A 13,171-nucleotide genomic window follows, 5' to 3' on the forward strand; every position below is an offset into this window, starting at 1 on the left:
AATTATTATCTATAAAAAAATAATCAATTCTTGAGTAGCTATAATGCACTGGTGAGTAGAACAAATATGTTCTTGAGTTTGGGTTAAGAAACCTCAAGGGGTCTGATAAGTTGTGGTCATTTAAAAACTGTGTAATTGTCTTTGCAGTATTAGATGTCGTCCCCCCGTCACAGGAGTCCTATCTAAGAGTGGATTTAAAACACAATTAAAGTCCCCAGCCATTATAATTTTATGAGTGTTCACATTGGGAATGGATGCAAATAGATTTTGCATGAATTCCTTATCATCGACATTGGGTGCATAAACATTTATCAAAATCATTTTACTGTTATATAAGTTGCTGACTACAGAAATTATAATGGACCTGTGAAGCCTCACTTGGAATACTGTGTGCAGTTCTGTTTCCCAAATTACAAGAAGGACATAACGACACTGGAAAAAGTACACAGAAGATCTACTAGATGGATTCCAAAGCTGTCGGGTATGATCTGGTACTGATTATTCCATTCTGGTCCTAGCCACTCCCAACAAAGTTCTATCCCATTTTTATTTTCTTTCTCTTGCTCCAACAAAAGTTCCATCCTGCCCATGACTACATTTCCATTTTCCACTCTAAAAGGCACATGAATTGGGCACATATCCTAAGTGGATTCTTAAAGCAGCAGAAACTACATGGGAAAAAAATACACTAACCAGTAACCCCTAACATACAAACTTACAAACATTCTAAGCAATCAGTCCATTTATAGTGCCAACTCTAATAGCGAGGATAATGTAAATAGTAAGGTGGAAAGATTTAATACTAAAGTGAGAGCTGCTGTTGACATAGTTGCACCTGAAAAGACAGTTAAAAAATCTTCTAGCATTGTTATACCATGGAAGACCCAAAGAGTGTCTGATTTAAAGAGAACATGCCGGAGAGCTGAGCGTAAATGGAGGAAGACTAAACTAACTATCCACTATGAAATATTAAAAGTTAAAATAACAGAATACAATAACACAGTTCGTATTGAGAGGCGCTGTTATTTCTCTAAGATTATAAATAACAATGCTAGTAATCCCAGAGTCTTATTCTCGACGATTGATCGTCTGTTAAACCCAGGTAACTCAAAGGAATGCCTCCTAAGTACTTCCAGTAAAACCTGTGAGGCTATTGCTGTATTTTTCAATCAAAAATGAATTTCATGTCTATAATTTTATCATTTCTTTTAGTAAATGACTTAGTAAATGTTTGCAAATATTCAGTAATAGTGTGGGGTTAATTTTTGGGTCATGGTTTTGGTGCAGTCATTCCACTTTACATGGCAACAATATTACAGCACCTCATTCCTTCTTAAAGAATGATGATAAGGTCTCCTCAATGGCCAAGTCTGAAACAAGCTAAATATTTTGTCAGATTTTAGAATAAGGTCTGATCTGAAAAAGTTTTTTTCACATCTATCTGCAAAATATGAGCTGACTGACCCTCTAGAAGAATACTGCTGCAATTTTTCAATAGAATTCTAGATGGCATTAGATTCTGCAGTACTGGAAATTGTAGGTATGATAGCATTTGGTAGACTAATATATATAGATTTTATTTTTTCCCACCTTTTTGACAGCTATGTCGGTGTACTCTATTTATTTATATTACATTTTGGTGTAATGGATAAGATATGGATTGTAAAACACAAGATTAATGATTTAGTACACACAACTCTGTCACTGTGTAATCATGTCAGTGTCTCTTACCTTGCCAGTGCTTACATTGGACAAATATGAAACCAGCTGTTCCATTGTGATTTGTAGATCACTTTGAATATAATCATCAGCAATATACTGTAAGTGTAATGTCGTGTAGACGTTAATTATGAAATGTATTTCTAGCCAAATGCTTCAGTTTTTATGAAACAGATATGCATATTATGTGTTTTCCATGTGGTTTATTAAGTTATTCCAAGATACAGTATAGCATCTAACAGATTATCTGATCTGATATATTACTTTCAACCGGAGTTCATGGCATTTTAACAATTTTTAGTTGTTACAGGATACTTTATAAGAATAAACAAGTAAAGCTATATTTGGATCATTGTGAACTTTTGGATAAGAAACCAGTTGTCACAGCAGATCAATAGTGTGAGACTTGGACACTTGAAGGACCATTACCTACCAGGTCAGAGGTATGGAAAGCCACTGTTACAATAGAGAGAGACTATATATTTCCACTTAATCTACACACTCAAAACGCAGAGGCCATTAGTCAAAATAAAATGTAGATAATTACTTACAGAGCTTGAGTAAACATACTGAATGTAAACAGAACATGCATCAGTAGGAAGTCCCACTTGTCTGCTTTCAAACAAGCCAGGAACAGTGAAGCCCAGCTTGAGCCCTGTGTAGGATGCGTGCCAAAGATACAAGTTAAGCAAGAAATTGCAAACTTTTGTAAATGTTTTTGCCACTAATCATGCAATAATTTTGCAGTTGCTCAATTATTATTTTTTTATAGTTTCTAATGCATCCTCACAAAGAGTGAATTTAAGCTGCAATCCAGCATTACATTTGTATTTAGGACATTTGCTTGACATTAGATTGACTATAGATAAGTTGAAAATGAAGTCTTTGTTCAATCTGAACACTATGCTTATTTTCTTGAATTCCACTGTAAAACCATTCTCATTATAATCAACAAAATTGAAACTGAATTTTATAAAGGTAGTACTCTTTAAAACTTTGGAAAAAGAAAGTGCTGCATGATTGAAAAGACATTCCATTTGCTTAATGTCTGGCCTATTGTTTTGAAAACTGCTGTTGGTTTAAGCCAAAGTGCAAATATTCAAAGGCGGTGCAGTAATCAGGCATTCGTGGAAAAATGACCACTTTAATCATGCGCACCCAGCTTTGTTTTGAGATCTGCTGCCAGCAAACTATAATGTTTTATGGCTTCCAAAGCTAAAATGAATGGTAGTGCGTAATAAGCAAGATTAAAAATTGGCAAAATGTAGACCATTTCTGCAATGAAAAATTTAATGATAATGTGGCACAGAGCTAGGCTGTAAGATGACTAATTCTCACTGGATTAAAGTAAATGGAAAAATCTGGCTAGAATTGAAGACAAGCCATGGCAGCAAAGCTCTTAAATTACAATTTTTAGCCACTCTCAATCCATTCATTTTTATTGTATATGGCACGTAGAACAGCAAGCCTTAACTGACTTATAAGCAGCAAATATCAAAAGGAGTACAGTGAAGGAAATTAATGGACAGACTGCCTGTCTATCTTTACAATCACTTGGTGCACTTGAGGAATTCTATCCCCCAGTGCTTTCTATCTTGCATTGACTTCACAACTGTTGTCATTCATTGTCAGCATCTGGTTTCCACCACCTTCAAATGCCTTGTTGGATCTTGTCCTTTTCTGTCCCTTTTCTGTCTCTATATGTGTTTATATACAGTATTTGTATATAGGAAGTCATGAAAAGTTTTTGAGCCTTAGTGTAAAATAAGTATTTATGGTGCTGATTTTTCTAGTTTCCAAAGATTAGCTCATGTGCAGTAAAATATACAAATTAACAATTTATAGACTTTGTGATTTACTGTATAATGTACTGTAGGTCTCATCATTTAGAACCATGTTGGAGACTAAAACTGCCATGCTGATGTCATCCTTGTGAGTTGAAGTGGAAGTAGAGTTGAGTGTTGTGTGTTACTACTGTGTGAGAATTAATTAAAATACAACTTTTCCTCCCAAAAAGTTTATTTTGCTTGCCACTAAGGAGCCTGGCAAGAATTTTTATAGCTTTTTGTCACTTTCAAAGTTTTTGTTTACTTTTTTTCACCTGTATAGAAGCAAAAGTATATATATTATAGGGCGGAGTGGTGGCTCTGAGGCTAAGGATCTGCGCTGGTATCCCGAAGGTTGCCGGTTCGAATCCCTGTCACTGCCAAAAGAGATCCTACTCTGCTGGGCCCTTGAGCAAGACCCTTAACCTGTAATTGCTCCAGGGGCGCTGTACAATGGCTGACCCTGCGCTCTGACCCCAAGGGGTTGCGAAAACTAACAAATTCCTAATACAAGAAATTGTATAAGGCGAAATAAAGAACAAAAACAAAAAACAAAACAAAAAAAGTAGCTGAGTGCTTGGTAAAAGTACTTGTGTTCAGACCTGTAGTGTTTGTAGGGTGCAGCACAAGATGTACAGCAGAGAAAGCAGTTGTAGAAAATGGCAAGTCACTGATTAAATAATTAGCATTGTAGAGAGGAATATTTAAGAATAACTGCAATTCTTAACTGGGAAAAAGTATACAAAGAATAACTGAGTAGATCACTACATACCACTTATACTGTAAAGTATTAGCACTAGTAGGGAGAAAGGACATACACATTCATTCATCAGGAATAAAGCAGCTACTTTAAATACAATGTAGGGTTGAAGGTAAATAAGTCTAAGAGAGGGGCTCCGTGGTAGGTAAACAGTCATTCTAACAAAGAAAGCAGAGCTGAGTAGGGCAAGGAGTGCTAGACACCAGTAAGTGAATAAGTAAATAATCACTGATAGATAATATTCAGTAAACAAGTTTTCTTTTTGAGAATGAATTAGGGTGTAAAAAAGTTTACTTGATAAAACAGTATCACTCACGAAATGTAGCTAGTAAGGGAGCAACAGAGTATTTGTTTATTAAAAGGAAGCAGCACAAACTGTTTAGGCAGAGGTAGAGTGCTTGAAAGTAAGGAAATAATAAGGTGATACAGTGTTAGGAGAAAGACAGGGTAAAAGTAAAGTTTAGTCATTTCAAAGTAAGAAACAGAGCAGGCAGCCATGGGAAAAGAATAGTACGGGAGCTTAGAGAAATACCAGGTGTTAAACAATTCCAGTAGTTCTTTAATCTGGTACTAATGTATTAATTTAATAATTTAAGTTAAATATGTTTAATTTAATAAAAAGGGGTTAAGCAGTTAAGTAATCAAAATCCAACATTTTAAAATGAGGCCTGTAAAATGCAAGTCTTGTTTGATGTTGGACTTTTTGGAGAGTAACTTATATGACCCAGGGCTCCTTGAAGGCTTCATCTGCAGGAGATGTCATCTAATCCAGCACCTCAGGCTCAAGGTTGCTGAACTAGAGGGGCAGGTGGGTGGCTTGAATTGTAGTAGAGAATTGGCAGACCTGGCCCTGGTGTCCTTCATGGAGATGGTTTACACCCCTAAATTGTTACATGCTCTGGAGCAGACCAGAGGCACAGAGATAGGTGGGTCACAGTTAGACATAGGCACAAGGTAAACGGGGAATGCTGTCTGGGGACATCGACCTCAGAATTGAAAGTGTCAAACCATTCAAAGGACCTTGCAGGCCTGGAACAGTGACTCTGAAAATTCTGAGGTGGTAGGCAGGTATTAGAAGCCCGAACAGGCCGCCTCAGAACCAATGTTTTGTTATAATGAGGAACTCAATTATTACTGGGACTGAAACAAAAGCTTGCACCAAATACAGAGAGTCTAGAATGGCATATTGCCCTTTGTGTGCACAGATCAGAAACCTCCATGGAAAGGTGGACAAACAAGTAGAGGTAGATCTGCCTGTCATGGTCCATGTTGGAACAAATGACATACATAAGGGCAGGCTGTCAGTTCTGCAGTCTAGATTTAAATAGGTGCCAAGCTTAGGAGTAGAACTGACAAGGTAGTCTTCTCCGAAGTTCAACATGTGCCACACGCCAGTCCAAGTAAGACTGAGGAGATTAACATATGGTTCAAATCTTGGCGTAGGATAGAAAGGTTTAGGTTTGTGGGGCATTGGGACTCCTTTTGGAAGAAATGGGAACTGTTCCACAGTGATCGTTTAAATTTGAACCAGAATGACACCAATATGTTGGGGAAGCATAAGAGTAAGCTAGACGAGGATTGTTTAAACTAGGGAATGGTGGGCAGGAGCTAAAGAGAGGCCATGTTTAGAACTGTATAAGAAGGAATGAACAGTAGTGTTTAAACAAATATGCATAGTACTAGGGTGTTGTACCGTGTTAGCCATAATGAATGTAGAGAAAAGCCAAGCAAAATGACACCTTTTATTGGCTAACTAAAAAGATTACAATATGCAAGCTTAGGGGCCTGAGTTGCTTCGAAAGCTTGCATATTGTAATCTTTTTAGTTAGCCAATAAAAGGTGTCATTTTGCTTGGCTTTTCTCAACAAATATGCATAGTAACTTAAATTCTAGTACAAATGTAAAGTGCAAAAGTAAAATAAGTAATACATTAAAAGCAGCTTGCTTGAATGTTAGGAGTATCAAAAATAAAACAAGTAAGTTGGAGTTTATAGCTGAGCATAATTATCATATTAAAGCAATAACAGAAACCTGGCTGAATAAGAAAGATGGGGATAAGTATAACATTGAGGGATACCCATTTTTTTGGAATAACAGACAAAAAGTAAAAAAGGGAGAGGTTTCCATTTTTGTAAAATATTTAAATGCATGTCCACTTCAATTGGACAATGAGCCATATCTTAGTGAGGACACAGATATTTCTGTTAGAAAGTATTAGGCATGGAGGCCTTATTTTAGACAGATAAAACTTTATTTCTCCCTAGTGAGGAATTTGTTTTTTTTATAGAAGCTCAGAAAATGAAAGACGTAATTGAATGATTGATTGATTAATTAATTAGTCAATTGATCAATTAAAACATTATATTATTACAAACAACATGCCCCTCTCAAATATACACCACAATGACTAAAAAAGTAACCTTCTGACTTGTCAGGTACAGTCACAGTGAGGAATTAAAAAGGCATATTGCTGTAAGTATGAAGGAGCTCCAGTTGTGTTTCTTGGTGCACTTATGCCCAATAATTTGTTGGCTGAAAATAATCATTGTTAGTGTGTCATAGATGTGCAACATTGTTCATAATGGCACTCAGATTTGTTTTAGAAATGGAGAATATCAAAATACTGAGAACTCTGACATTGGAGGTTAATATCTCGGGGGTGGTCAAGACAGTTTACTGGCACCCTGCCTGGGGTTTGTTCCTGCCTTGCGCCCTGTGTTGGCTGGGATTGGCTTCAGCAGACCCCCGTGACCCTGTAGTTAGGATATAGCGGGTTGGATAATGGATGGATGGATAAAAAAAGTAAGTTGTAGGTAAATTGTTGAATTCCTGGTTATTTACTTCCTCAAGAGCATTACAGTTGTGTTTGCTGGTTCATAGCCCCATATAGTCAAGTTCATACCTAACTGTGTGTCTCTGTGAGAAGTCTGTATATTTAACCCAGGACAACATGTGGACCCTTCCAGAATCTAAACACATATTACCAGGAAAGTCTGTGGAAACCCATGTAAGGATAGTGAGCACTAGTGAGCAAGCAGTTTGAGCTACTTTTTTGTATGAAAATGTGCTATATAAATAAATATTGTTGTTGTAGTGTCTCTATGAACATGGATAGCTGATCGCATTAGTCCTTTAAGTCTACCAGTGATTGCTGGATGGTTTGAATGATTTGCTTAGTTTGTGTGTTCAACCCATTTTATTTTCAATTGTGTTGCTGAATAGAATTAGGCTTGCATGTTCATATTTTTCTGTCCTACTTTAATACTATTAATACTTATACAAACTATTTTATCAGCAGCAGACAGCACTACAATCCTCAATATTACAGGCAAACTACTCAAAACTGTCTAGTGCACAATTTGACACCATACATGTAGTTATATGTATAAAAGTAGACTTCAATAAGTTATTATTAGAACCATACATGCAGAAAGTCAATTCCAAAAATTAGTCAGAAGTCATTGCTTTGTATGTGCCATGTACATTAAATATAGCTCTGTTACATAATCATGTAATTTTTTTTCTTCTTGCTTTCATTTCTACGTTTCTTGTATTAAAAGGGCAAATGTAGGCATGTATTCATCTGTATTTTTACTGAGTCTGTATATTAGAATACATAGTCTAAGGGGCAGTGAGAGATTTTATGGAGGACTGGAGTCTTTTCCAGCTTGCCCTGGGTGCAAAGCTAAGTATATCACAAGGGTACACGTAATGCCTGCACCCGGGGAAATCATCCATCCATCCATTATCCAACCCGCTATATCTGAACTACAGGGTCATGGGGGTCTGCTGGAGCCAATCCCAGTCAACACAGGGCGCAAGGCAGGAACAAATCCCGGGCACACACACACATCCACACACAATGGGATAATTTAGAATCACCAATGCACCTAACCTGTATGTCTTTAGACCATGGGAGGAAACTGGAGCAACCGGAGGAAACCCACGCAGACACGGGGAGATCATGCAGACTCCATGCAGGGAGGACCTGGGAAGCGAACCCGGGTCTCCTAACTGCGAGGCAGCAGCGCTACCCACTGCACCATCGTGCCGCCCACCGGTGAAATCATTTCAGGCCAATTCAGTTCTGGCCAGATAACCTAATATTCATGTCTTTAGAATACAAGAGAAAACCAAAGTACCTGAAGAGAGTGCATTGAGTGCTCTTTTATTTTATCTTGTTACTACATTCATGATTGGAGCCATTTTAGATTAGAGCTTCCATGTCATAGTATCACAACTCGTCTGATTAAACTTGGTTTATTTTTTCTAAGATGAGTTTTTTTTTTAACTTTAGTTAATGATTTATTGAAAACTCATTTCAGTATATTATCTGCAATTCAGTAATTTATAAAAGAATTAGATGTGGGGATTTGTATCATTTTGTATTTGTACCGAGCTATAGAACTTGGTTTTGTTCCACAGCAAGTGGCATGGGAATCCATCCATTATAAAATGGCAAAGTGTGATGCATTATCTACACCCAGAGCCAGTCAATCAATTAGACAACATAAGTGCCTGCTTAGGACAAAGTTTATGAAAGGTAAAAGGGCATGCTCTTTGGACACCGAGGGGCACTGTTTATGTAACTCAAGCGACACGGGCTCTGGACCTTTTTATGCATTTTCATGTGTTTCATGTACACCTTGTAAAAAACTGCCACTTAGTTCCTCTTCCAAAATGACCTAAGAATAAGAGCATAAATTAACTTCAGGGAGGTTCATTACATCAAGCAAACACACTGAAATGATTTTATATAGTGTCTTCAGTAGTATAAATCACTCCATGATGGTTTACAACAACAACATTTTGTACATACTATATAACATTTGCGAAGGGAGTACAATCAGGGTGCATGACTCCCTCAGGATCATGCATTAAGTTAAGCATGCGGACTGAAGTGATATTCTTGTGGTTTAAAATTACAATACATTATCATGTAGGCCACTCCGCCTACACTGGCTATTGCAATGCTTTCCACTTGTACTGTTAGACACCTATAGGTACACTGGAAAGTTCTGGCAGGTTTAGCACATGGCTAGTGCTGCTGCTTCATGGCTCCAGCAATCTGAGTTTACATTTTGATCTCACCCCAGGTGTTTTATCCAGAAGGGTTTTCCCCTAGTACAATAGTTTCTTCCCTGTTTCAAAGATTTACGTTTTAGCTTTAGGTAAATTGGCCTGTTATGAGTAAGTGTGTATGTGAGTGTGGCCTATGATAGAAAGTCTGGTTACATGAAGAGAGCTCATTCATGATTTTCACCAACAGCTAATTGGATAGTTTCCAGCTTTCTGCAACACTGCATTGGTGGAAATGAGATTTTAGAAAATTATTAGATGGAAAGATGATATTATCAAGTGTCAGAGATACCAGTACTAAACATACTAACATTCAAAACTTAACATACTATATGGAAATATAGTTAAACTCCAGTGGAGTAAATTACAGTAAATAAGGTTACGCTGTGATTTCAAACAGCATACATATTGCTCAAGTTATTGAAAAATTAAATTTGATTTTAATTTTGGATACACAGCATTTGGATTAGTGAAGGCTTGGGACCTGAGCGAATGCCAAAGGTCTTTAATAACTCAATTCCCTGTATTCCTCCCCACTGATCCCAACCCATAATCTGTGTGTTTTTGTTGTCAATATTTTAAATGTGTATGTAAGATAATCAGTCTCATGAAAGTGGAACAACTTGATAGACTGCTTCCAGCTCAGCATGGCCAATTGCCCGGCTAATTAGATTGGAAAAGGGCGTCTGAGTGTAGTTTTGATGCTGATAAGAGGGCGACTTGAGCAAATGAACAAAGAATGTATGAGAAGCAAAATTACAGTGGATTGCTGTGTTTAATAATCCCACCGTGACAAGAAAATGTGTGCTGTAGCAGAAGTAGACAAAAATAATAATTATTGTTATACACAGGACTCCATTTACTGATATTGTTTACTTGGCTAGAAAAAACTTTATTTACTTGGTCCATTATGCTGTTGAGTACATCACAGCCAGCAGGTTAGATTCGAAGTATTATTAAGTATTTGCTCACAATAATGAATCCTGAGAGCCTCTGTAGAAGTTCATTTTTCTGGAATGTTGTCTTCTCTTTGTAATTTAGGGTGGCATCAACACCTTTTGACATGCATATAAATTATCCAACCCAACCCCACAAGTCTTTTTTATTCATTTTTCATTCTATTACAAAATTAAGTATCAGCACAAGCGACTGAGATTTGGATCTCAGCATCTCCCAGTCGCCTCTTATTCTGCCATCTTCACATGAACTCAAGACTCATTAATTAATCCTCAGAGACCGACAATTAATTGGCTTGGTTAAATGAGAAATTTTTTATATGTCAGTAAGGTCATAACAAATACATGCCTGGTCTGTCTGGAGTCTTTAATATTTTCCCTTTTTGTTTAATATACATTTTTCAGATTAATATTTATTGTCATGCATACACACAATAATGAATTTGTGACATACATTTCTTCTAAAGACTAGTGACAAGTGTATGACTTGTCAGACAATAAATAGCAGACAATGAATCCAAATGCAAACAGTAAATACAATACCAGACAATATATTAAGAAAGAAAAAAAAACAGTATCAAAAGGGAGGTTTATGCATTTCCAAGCATAATTATGATGTTAGTGAGCAGCTGTTGAGTATATGGTATGTTAAAGCTGTAGCATTGAGAACAGGAGCTGCCAACAGACATAACAAGGTAATCTAGAAGGCTGCCTATGACACAAAACTGGGAATCTCTAGAATCAGTAGCAGAAAGAAAACTCTTGGCTAATCTGAAGGCTCTCGAGAACTGGATCTCCCGCCTTAACACCTAATGTTTAGCACATTCATTCCAAAGTTAATGCAACCATGCTTCTTCGGTGAGAGTAGCCAGTTGTCTTTTTTAGTGAAGACCATAATATATTAAGGATTAACCTCTGATTAAATATTTTTTTGCCTTTTAAATGTGTTCATTTTATTATGAATATAAATATATTCATCAATCTTAATGTTACATTTTGAATATACTATGTAGAATTTGTTTATTGTTTGTGGTAGCATTACAGTTTACCAGGAATCAGTAAAGTACCTGTCTGTCTAATCCATCCAGCAGCTGAAATAAATACAAGAAAATGAATGGTAGATCTCTTTAAGGAATATGCCAATGCTGTAATTTTGTCTCCACATCAGTTGTCACATATTTCACCTGAAATGATTCTTTAAGAATGGTCACATTTTCGGATGATATAATTCTTGTAGAACTCGTCAAAAATATGAATCTGGCTACAGAAATGTAATAATAAAATTGTTAACATCATGTATCTTAAATAATCTGGAATTAAATGTCAATAAAATGAATGAATTGCCAGTGGACTTTTAGAAAGACAAAAGATTTTTCTTACTTTTGGTAAGATCATATAGATAGATAGATATAGATAGATAGATAGATAGATAGATAGATAGATAGATAGATAGATAGATAGATAGATAGATAGATAGATAGATAGATAGATAGATAGATAGATAGATAGATAGATGCGCATACTATAGTCTGAACACACATCAGAGTGACTAAAAAGAAAATTTCTGGTTAAATTTGGTAGTCACAGTGATAATGAGACATTATGCAGGTTTATTGCTGTCAGTATAAAGGAGCCCCGGTAAAACTTCCTAATGCTCTTCTTCTGAATAATTTGTTGGCTGAAAGTACTGAGTGTTAGTGTGTCAGAGAGAGATGTGCAGTATTGTTCATAGATATACTCAGTTTTTATTTTAGAAGTGGAGAGTATTAAATTATTGAGAACTCTGACATGGGAAATTAACATATCTGGTGTGGTCAAAAAAGTTAAAAGAACTGAGGGTATCACAAGAAACAAAAACTATTTCCTATGGGTTCATTACTGAAAGTGCTTTGACCGTCCTCATCCATATTTGGTGATAAGAGGAAGTAGCTAAAGAAAGTGCTGTGTACTACTTCTAAAATCATTGGTTGCCATCTATCTATGATGGATTGATTCAACTTTTCTCACCCATCATGCCTTGACTATCCCTATTTTTACTCTTGTCCCATCTGGTAAACAGCTGAGGTCAACACAAAACAGAATAATATACAAAGGAAGAACATACATTATATAAAAAATTGACTGAAGCATTCGGAATCCCCATTTAAGCCTTTCTCAATTAGTTTTGCTCCTCTTTGTGGGGTATGTTTTTCACTTGCCCTCCTACCAAAACCTTTGCTCAAACACTGAACAATATTTCCCTCTAATTTATTTCTTCATTTACTGTCTGTTTCTCTCCCTTTCCCTGGCCATGCTAGTTTCCTGCCCATGATGCTATTACAAGAATTCACCTTCTAGGTCAAAGTACAAATGTTGCATAGATAAGTGGCAGCCCTTAAATCCCAAAACTGGGATCTGTGTTAGTTAGAGAGCACTTCATAAGTTCTGTGGAAAGTCATTTCCTTATTTAGAAGAGAGCACTTCATAAGTTCTGTGGAAAGTCATTTCCTTATTTAGAAGAACGAGCAGTCATTTCTGAGGACTAATTTGTCCAATGGCATTTTCATATCATTGTAAAAGAGATCTAACAGTTATTTGCTTGTTTAACCTTCTTCAGGTTAAACTAGGAATTCAGTTTTGTTCTGTTCAAAATGTAGGCACCTTAAAGATATTCACACTTGGATAGCATTGCCAATTATTTAGCATTTATAATTGATATTTTCAAGCTTAGTTTCTTTGAAATCTCAGTATTCTTGCTCGCCTGTGCTGTTTCCTAATGAGTGGTAACCCTGCTGCCTTTGTGTTAAAGAAGTAAGTCAGTTGGAGCTCTGGGCCACTCTAACTAAGTAATA

This window comes from Erpetoichthys calabaricus, chromosome 9 (assembly GCF_900747795.2).
Source record: "Erpetoichthys calabaricus chromosome 9, fErpCal1.3, whole genome shotgun sequence".
Taxonomy (NCBI): domain Eukaryota; kingdom Metazoa; phylum Chordata; class Cladistia; order Polypteriformes; family Polypteridae; genus Erpetoichthys; species Erpetoichthys calabaricus.